The sequence below is a fragment of the Nannospalax galili genome, unplaced genomic scaffold (assembly GCF_000622305.1).
Source record: "Nannospalax galili isolate Female #2095 unplaced genomic scaffold, S.galili_v1.0 scaffold487, whole genome shotgun sequence".
In the NCBI taxonomy this organism is placed as follows: domain Eukaryota; kingdom Metazoa; phylum Chordata; class Mammalia; order Rodentia; family Spalacidae; genus Nannospalax; species Nannospalax galili.
Window position 1 is genome coordinate 1,562,104 of NW_008357047.1, and position 8,571 is coordinate 1,570,674.

Here is an 8,571-nt window from a genome sequence, read left to right on the forward strand (position 1 = left end):
TCAATCTGGGTAGTTCATCTGTGGCTGTCTGCCCACTAGTGAGGCTGAGAGCCCAGGAGCTACTCAGTCCGCAAAGCTAGATGCCTCAGAGATGCTAGTCTTTAGTGTACTATGGAAACCAAAGAACCTGGGACTTGGCAGCAGCAGTAACAACGAGATCTGCACACTCAACCAGAAGGAGGTGGAAAGCAAGTAGGCAAGGAACACTGCTTTCCCCTAGGACCACCCCAAGGGCGCCTCAACTAGAGGGAGGGTTGTCTCTGCTGAGTTCCTGGAAGCATCCTCACAGACAGCCCAGAGGCCTGGCTCTTAACTGACTTTAGATCCAATCAAGTTGACTAGCAATCAAGATTAACCATCCCAGGGAGTATAGTCTTAGTAGATTTAGGTAAGACTGTGAAATAGATCTTAAGATTTTCATCTTAAGATGAAATATTAGATGAAGCTTTGTCAATGTATGTGGCTTGTCCCACCATTCTGTGTGTCAATTGTGTCCAAAGTGCTTGAGACACGGCAATGAGAAGGATGAACACAGTCCCTGCACCAGTGGGTTGCAGTTTACCTCAGGACAAGTCCCCATCACACCTACAGAGTCTAAGAAAAGTCATCCTTTGTCTCCAGGTGGAAAATGGGCTGTTCCTAGGTAGCTCGCTTCCTTAGACAAGCAGGCTGGGCCTCTTCATCCTCTGCAGTATTTCTACCACGTTAAAGGCGTGTTCAGAGTCATGCTCAAAGTTTGTATTGTTGTTGTTGTTTAAAATATACTTCTATTGAATTTCTGTGAATTTCATAAGATACATCTTAATCATATTTAGCCCCTCTTCCCTTTTCGTGCCCCCCATATCCCGCCCACAGGACTTCACGTATTTTGTCATAAATAATAAGTTTGTGTAGTCTTTCAGGCACCTGGGACCCTGCTATTAGGAACTAACAGCATTGGTGGCAGTGTGCACAATACTCATGCTGAAAGTTTTTTAAGAAATTAAGATAGAACGCCATTTCTTTCATAACCAGCTCTAGCAAGCATTTTTGACTGGCTAACTCTGGAGTAACCGTGGCAGAATTGTGGCTACAGCAAGATTGTTTGTGATCACCTCAGATTTGTTTCCAGTTGAAAATGTTGTACCCTAATTTCCTTGAGAAATGAATTTTGAATAATGAAAAAGCAAGCAGAGGGCGTTTTTCAAAGCATATTTTTAACTTACATATATAGAGTGGATAGAATTGCTATAAAATCCAGGGTTGGTGGTTACCTATATGTATATTTTGCTAAGATTTCATAAAGATTCCACACGTATCAGAAGTCATTCAAAAATCTGTTCAGATATGACCAAAGAGAATATGAAGAGGTGAACTTTCTCATGTATATTGAAGTAATGCTGACCTGTGACATGCAAATGCCCAAAACTATTAAGTGAAAGACACTGACCAGCCGTCTTCACACCTATTTCAAGATGAATTCATTAACGGCCATCCCGAACAAGACTCTGTCACCATTTAGGATAGGCCTTATGAGTTCTTGTTCACTGACTTGTCTCCTTTGCAGGACTGTAAAAGGCAAAGGTCATGCATAGTCAGTACTTTTATTTCATAACCTAGGAATGTACCAGGTTTTGCAGATGGGAGGATGAATAAATTGTGATTAATTTCCCCATGGAGGAATCATGAGTCTCTTTTTCTGGGACTAAAGGGTATTCTAGAGTAGGAGAATTCCCAGTGTTAAAGCCAAGAATGCCTGAAGAAATCTAGCACATACCCTAGCCAGAGTATGACAGTTTTGTTTTGTTATCTGAGATAGGGTCTAGTTTTGTTTTGTTATTTGAGATAGGGTCTTACTCTCTTACCCAGGCTAGTTTTGAACTTTCCATCCTCTGCCTCAGCTTCCCACATGCTGGGATGACAGACATCATGCCTAGATAATTAGGAGAATTCTTGGCTGACATAATGGTAAGGTAAATGAAAGGTTTGAAGGCTCATCTAGGAACCAGCCATTAACCATTTGTAAAAATATTCTTTCTGTAGAAATACATGTTCAAACTTTAAAACAAGCAGTTTGGTAGTCAAAACATACCCACTACTTGGCATCTGCTTCCTCTGCTAGCATTGCCATTTTGCTTGAGACTTCTCCGCCAAATAATGTGCTAAGGAGTTTTCCATATTACATTTAACAGTATATTTTCAGAAAAGGAAACCCAATTGTTCAGAGATCAGTTACCTCCTTGGGGTTTCAGACCTCTTAAGTAGTAACTATGTGATTGAACTTCAGTCTGTGCGACGTTCAAGACAGCCCAGCTTTGGGGCTTGCTTACCTGGTCTGCTTTGCACCTACCAGATGGCTGATACTTTAAACAATCTAATCTTCATTGCTCTCAGGAAAATAAAAAAACATACTACTGAAACATTGAACCTTTGAACAATTGATGCTGCAAGAATGTTATATGATTTTCATCTTGGCATGACAAAATGTAGAGCAGAATCACAATATGCCTAAGAATCTTGCGTATTACTGACAGCGTAGTTCATGAGAAAGAGGTATTGATCATATGACTGGGTCACTGGATGCTACTAAAATCAGCAGGTGTTTCCTAGATACTGGTGTCTCTTGAATAGTGATTTTGTTTTAATTCTTGAGCAACCTGATTACATACATATGAAATTATATACGTATCAAACTAACCGGTTTAACTACGGCTCATTGTACTTTTGTTCGACTTAACTTCCCCAGTGTATTTTATGAATTTCTCCTTTAGGCCTGTAAGTTTCCAAAACTTGCTTTGCTGCCCAGCATTATTTACCTAGACTTTAGTGCTTTTATGTAAACAAAAAAGTTAAACAAAATAAGAGTCATTTTACCCTAAACAGCACAAACGAAGGCTTCTCTGATTTTTCCCACCTTTCTTACTCCCTGGCCTGTGCCCCTTTAGCCCTTCATAGTAATCAGCTGCTAGTCATCACTGAACTCTCAAGTTCAGATAAGATAATGATAGCTTTAATTGGCTTCTTTATTTCCTTTAATTCCAATTTTTTTTAGGGAGCCAAACCTAAGAAAAAAATGTGTCCTAATGTTTGCCCAAAGTCTAAAACTTGCATTACAGGCACACATACAGAGATCCAGGGCTGAGGTGCTTACTGACGATACTTGACCCAATTGTTTCTAGGTAGGAGTGTGTTAATTTCCTCACTTCAAATTGAGGGGACTTGAATCAATCACTTTCAGCACTACCATGTGCCTTCACTCATTCAAGGAGAAATTCTATTTCTGTTGGTTACTATTCAAGACTGCATTGAGTTGTGTTTATTTAATGTATTATAAATAGAATTAGTAGTGTTGAGGACTGAAGAAGGATGAAAGATCAGGGCTCTGCTAGCAGTTATGTACCAGAATGTTAAGAATAAAGAGATTAATTGCTGATTTCATTTCTAATTAATGTTTTAAGCATCACCATATAATATAATGGTTTCATTATGGCCTTCCCAAACATATATATCATTGTCCTTTGTTCAAATTCATAACCCTTACCTTCTCTTACCTGCCTCATCTGTCCTACTGATCCATTTCCACCCAATAGATGTCCCCTTTCATATTCAAATATGTATACATTGATACCCATCTATATGTACACATATGTTTTAAATCTAGACTCTGCATATGAGAGCAACTATATGATAGACATCCCTCTCTCCTTCCCTACAAGCATTTCCTGTTCTTACCTCCTCTTGCCCCTCTGAGGAGCCATTGGTGTGACCAGCCATCATCATTCAAAACTGAATTGAAAGTATATTTCCACTAATAAATACTTGCTTACTTAACAGTGTATTGATTGCCGTATGTATGCTTGGCATTAATTAAAAACTGAGTAGTTAGAACAATAGTAAAGTTTTAGTCAAAACCACACCTCTCATAGAGCTTGGAGTTGAGTTTAGTAAAGGAGAAAATGAATAAATTAATAGTTGACTAGAACACAGATGGTGAGAAGTGATCTGTTAGATTTGAAAAAGCTGGTGTTTGCTGTGACTCATTGACTAGGAAAGATTTTAAGAATACTATGACAATGAAACATCTGGGTGACAGGAGTCAGCTGCAGCAGTGTGAAAGCCAAGGTCACGTCAGAGAGAATGGCAGACGATGGCATGTACTCTGCCAAACTTGATCTGATGTCTAAAGGAAGGAAGCCCAGTGAGTGGGGAGCATGGGGAGCTGAACGTGGGACAACTAGTACGGCATGAGAGCAGACAGATGACCACATGCCTGGGATAGAGGAGACCCTGGAAGCCAGGCAGGAACTTATTCTCAGACTAATAGGAAATCTTTCTTTGGGCAGGTGAGTTCCAAACCAAAGGAGAGAGCAGGTGTAATCATCTGCAGAAGGGCTGCTAGTAGCTTGGACATGGATAATAAATATGGAGATCTTGATGGATGAGTCACAGCAAGCTGTGTTCTAGAAAGAGAGAATAGAGAAGTAGTTTGCTAATGGGTTGGAAGTGAAGAAGGGCAGGAAGATAAAACTAAAAGCTACTTAGATTTTCCTTTCAGCACCCCTGTATGTGCTGGCACTTACTTATTGAGGCAAGGAAGATAGCCCAAGAAACAGAAGCTAGAATTGGGAGAAACAGATTTCAGTTTGAGACAAGTCTGAGGTGCTTCAAGTAGAAATGTTAGGTAAATTAGATAACCAAAAATCCCAGGAAAGGGTGTCTGCTAAAGGTTTATATTAGAATCATTATGATATGAAAAGGGTTTAAATTCTTGGTACTGAATGTCATCAGCTATAAAGAGAGTAAATTGAAAATACCTTCAGAGAAGCCAGACGCTAGCCTTGTCAAATGAACAATAAGTTTAAATTCTAACCTTCCTTTACATTATTTTTAAATTGTTTCATTATTTTTATTTTATGTATATGAGTGTATTGCCTGCATGTGTGTGTAAGTGCACTTGCATTGTGCAGTGCCAGTGAAAGTCAGAAGGCGTTGGATTTGCCTGGAACTGAAGTTACGGAAGTTTGTTAGCCACCACGTGGGTGCTGGGAATTGAACCCTGATCCTCTTCAAGAGCAGCCAATGCTCTTAACTGCTGAGCCATCTCTCCAGTCCTCCTTTACATTATTTTAAAAGTGTACATATATGCCTGGTTTTACAGATAAAGTATAACTCTGTGGGCTAGGGAGATGGCTCAGTTAGGAAAATGCTTGCTACAAGTGTGGGGGCCTATATCAGATGTCTAGTACACATTCAAAAAAGCCAAAACCAATTGCACAATGTGTCACACACGCACCTATAATCCTAACACTGGAAAGGCAGATACAGGCAGATCCCTGGAGCCTGTCTGCCAGTCATCTAGCCAAATCAACTAGCTCAGGTTCAGAGGAGAACCTTATCTCAAAATATAAAGTGAAGTGTGATTTAGGAAGACCCTAAACCTGGACCTCCAGTCTTTATATGCATATGCATCTACACACACACACACACACACACACACACACACACACACAAACACTCACACCACATAGCACACATGCACAGTCACAGAGTGTCTCTGAGAGGATTTTTGAGACGCTATCCAACAACAATATTTGTTGCTGAGGAAATTCTAGTGAACAGGGTGATGCGTTGGAGGGTGTGCAGCTTTTTATCTTGAACTCATAGTTTGAATTGTTCACTACCTGGATTTGAGGGCAGGAGGATCCAGTAAATAACTGAGAAACATAAGCCCCTGTAAGGAGTAGTGATGTCCTGGTTATTTCAGCATCTCCCTACTACCCCACACACCCTCTGGCCCAACGTAAAGATTCAAAGCAGATATGGTTGGACTAAATTAAGATATTCGAGGCTAGAAAATTGCATATTCCTAAGACTCCTAATTGCTCCTTTGGGCTGTTACTCTCCATTGACTTTGTCAATTTCAGCCCAATTACCAAGTAGATATATGGGATAGCATGTCAACATTCACAGAATAACATAGATTTGCTTGATAGTGTGATGACTTTTAATGTCTTACTTTAAATTTTTTTCCACTTTGCCTTTTCTTGAATCTCATTAAAGTTATAAAATCACTAATAAGGTACATTGAATAATTAATCCTACAACCCCATCCATTTACAGAATATTAGAATAAAATGTCTTTATAAATGGTACAGACCCGTGTTTACAGAATAGTAGTACAAAATAATAAGTAATGAGAGATGGTGGGAAACGATGTTAACTACCAACTTTTATTTTTTACCTTCTTATTTTTATTGCATTTCCCTGAGTTTATCACACACTTATCATTACTTTTTGGAATGTATTGAATTCCTTTGAAGCAACAAAAAGAGGAACATAAAGAAATTCACATGCCAAAACCACAATGAAAGAATAATAAAATGGAAAGTCAAAGCACTATGTCTCCAGCAAAGCCCACCAATCCTGTAGAAGAGTTCTACAAGGAGAACCCCTAGAGATAACCCAGGACACTGAATTTAAAAGAACAATCATAAACATGATCAAAGAATTCAATGAATTTTTAAAGAACACACAAACAAACAAATCAAAGAACTAGAAGAAGACAGGAATAAACTTCTGAATGAATTCATAAGAGATAGAAACATTGAAGAAAAATCAAGCAGAAATGAGGATGGAGGTAAAAACTCATTAAGCCAACTTGAAACAACAGGGGAAAGCCTCACCTCTAGGATGAATGAAATGGAAAACAGAATATCAACACTGGAGGGTAAAGTTGAAGAACTGGATCACTCAATGAAAGATTATGGAAAATTTTTAATAACACAAGAATGGAATATGCAAGAAATGTGGGACACCATGAAAAGACTAAATCTATGGATCATAGGAATAGAGGAAGGAGAAGAATTTCAGGTTAATAGTATTGACCAGATCTTAAACAGGATCGTAGAAGAGAATTTCCTGAAATTAAGGAAAGACATCCCCATACAAATACAGGAAGCACATAGAACACCAAATAGGATCAGAAAAGAAACCCCCCTAGAACTGATCAACATGTTAGGTATAGTGGCGGGTTATAAAATCAATCTACAAAAATCAGTAGCCTTTCTATATACCAATAACAAGCAATTGGAGAAAGAATACAGGGAAATGCTCCCATTCATAATTGCTGCAAAAAAATTAAAATAGCTTGGAATAAATCTGATGAAAGACAACAAAGATCTCTACAATGAAATTTTTTAATTGTTAAAGAAAGAGATTGAGGAAGACATCAGAAGATGGAAGGACCTCCCATGGTCATGGACTGGAAGAAATAATGTGAAAATGACCATCCTTCCAAAAGCAATATATAAATTTAATGCAATCCCAATCAAAATTCCTGTGACATACTTGAAAGAATTAGAAAAACATATCCTTATATTCATATGGAGGCACAAAAGATTCTGGGTAGCCAAAGCAACCCTGAGTATAAAGAGCAACGCTGGGGGAATTATTATTATGCCGGATCTCAAAGCATATTACAGAGCCATAGTCATAAAAACAGCATGGTACTTACACAAAAACAGACACATAGATCAGTGGAACATCATTGAAGATCCAAACCTGAATACACGCAGTTTCAGCCACCTGATGTTTGACAAAGGTGCAAAGAACACACAGGGAGGAAAGACAGCATCTTCAAAAAATGGTGTTTGCAAAAGTGAATCTCCACCTGTAGAAGAATGAAACTATATCCTTATCTTTCACCTTGCACAAAGTCAACTCCAAATGGATCAAAGACCTCAATATGAAATTGGAAACCCTGAAACTATTAGAAGAAAATATTTGCAGTAACTTACAGGATATAGGTGTAGGACAGGATTTTCTAAATCAGACAGAAGTTGCTCAGGAATTAAGGTCGGCAATAAATAGTGGGACCTCATTAAACTAAAAAGCTTCTTTATAGCAAAAGAAACAATCAAAAAGTGAAGAGAAAGCCCACAGCATGGGAAGAAAATCTTTACCAGTGACACATCTGACAGAGGTTTAACATCCAGAATATGTAAAGAACTCCAAAAACAAAGAAGCGAGAAACCAAATGACCCAATTAAAAGATCGGCTAAAGATCTAAACAGAGAGTTCTCAAATAAAGAAATAAAGATGGCTAAGAAACATCTCAAAAAGTGTTTGACATCTTTAGTAATTAGGGAAATGCAAATTAAAACCACCCTAAGGTATCACCTTAACCCTGTCAGACTAGCTATGATCAAGGGAACAAATGATACCAAATGTGGCAAGGATGTGGAGAAAGGGGAATATACATTCACTGCTGGTGGGATTGCAAACTCGTACAGACTCTATGGAAAATAGTGTGGAGAATTCTTATAAAACTAAAAATGAACCTACCATATCACCCAGTTATACCACACCTTGGCATATACCCAAAGGACTCATCCTATTGTAGAGACACTTCTTCAACCATGTTTGCTGCTGCTCTTCATAATAGCTAAGAGATGGAAGCAACCTAAGTGTCCCTCAATTGAGAGTGGATAATGAAAATGTGGTTCATATATACGATGGAGTTTTAGTCAGCAGTAAAGAAAGATAAAATCATGAAATTTGCAGGTAAATGGATGGAACTAGAAACTGTTATAC

The 8,571-nt window shown here is 38.4% G+C and overlaps 1 protein-coding gene across 1 annotated transcript in view; it reads left to right on the forward strand.

Annotated features, from left to right (window-relative positions):
* Positions 1–8,571, forward strand: part of Plxdc2 (plexin domain containing 2) — a 468,383-nt gene that overhangs the window by 357,230 nt on the left and 102,582 nt on the right. The gene's annotated exons all lie outside the window — the stretch shown is intronic.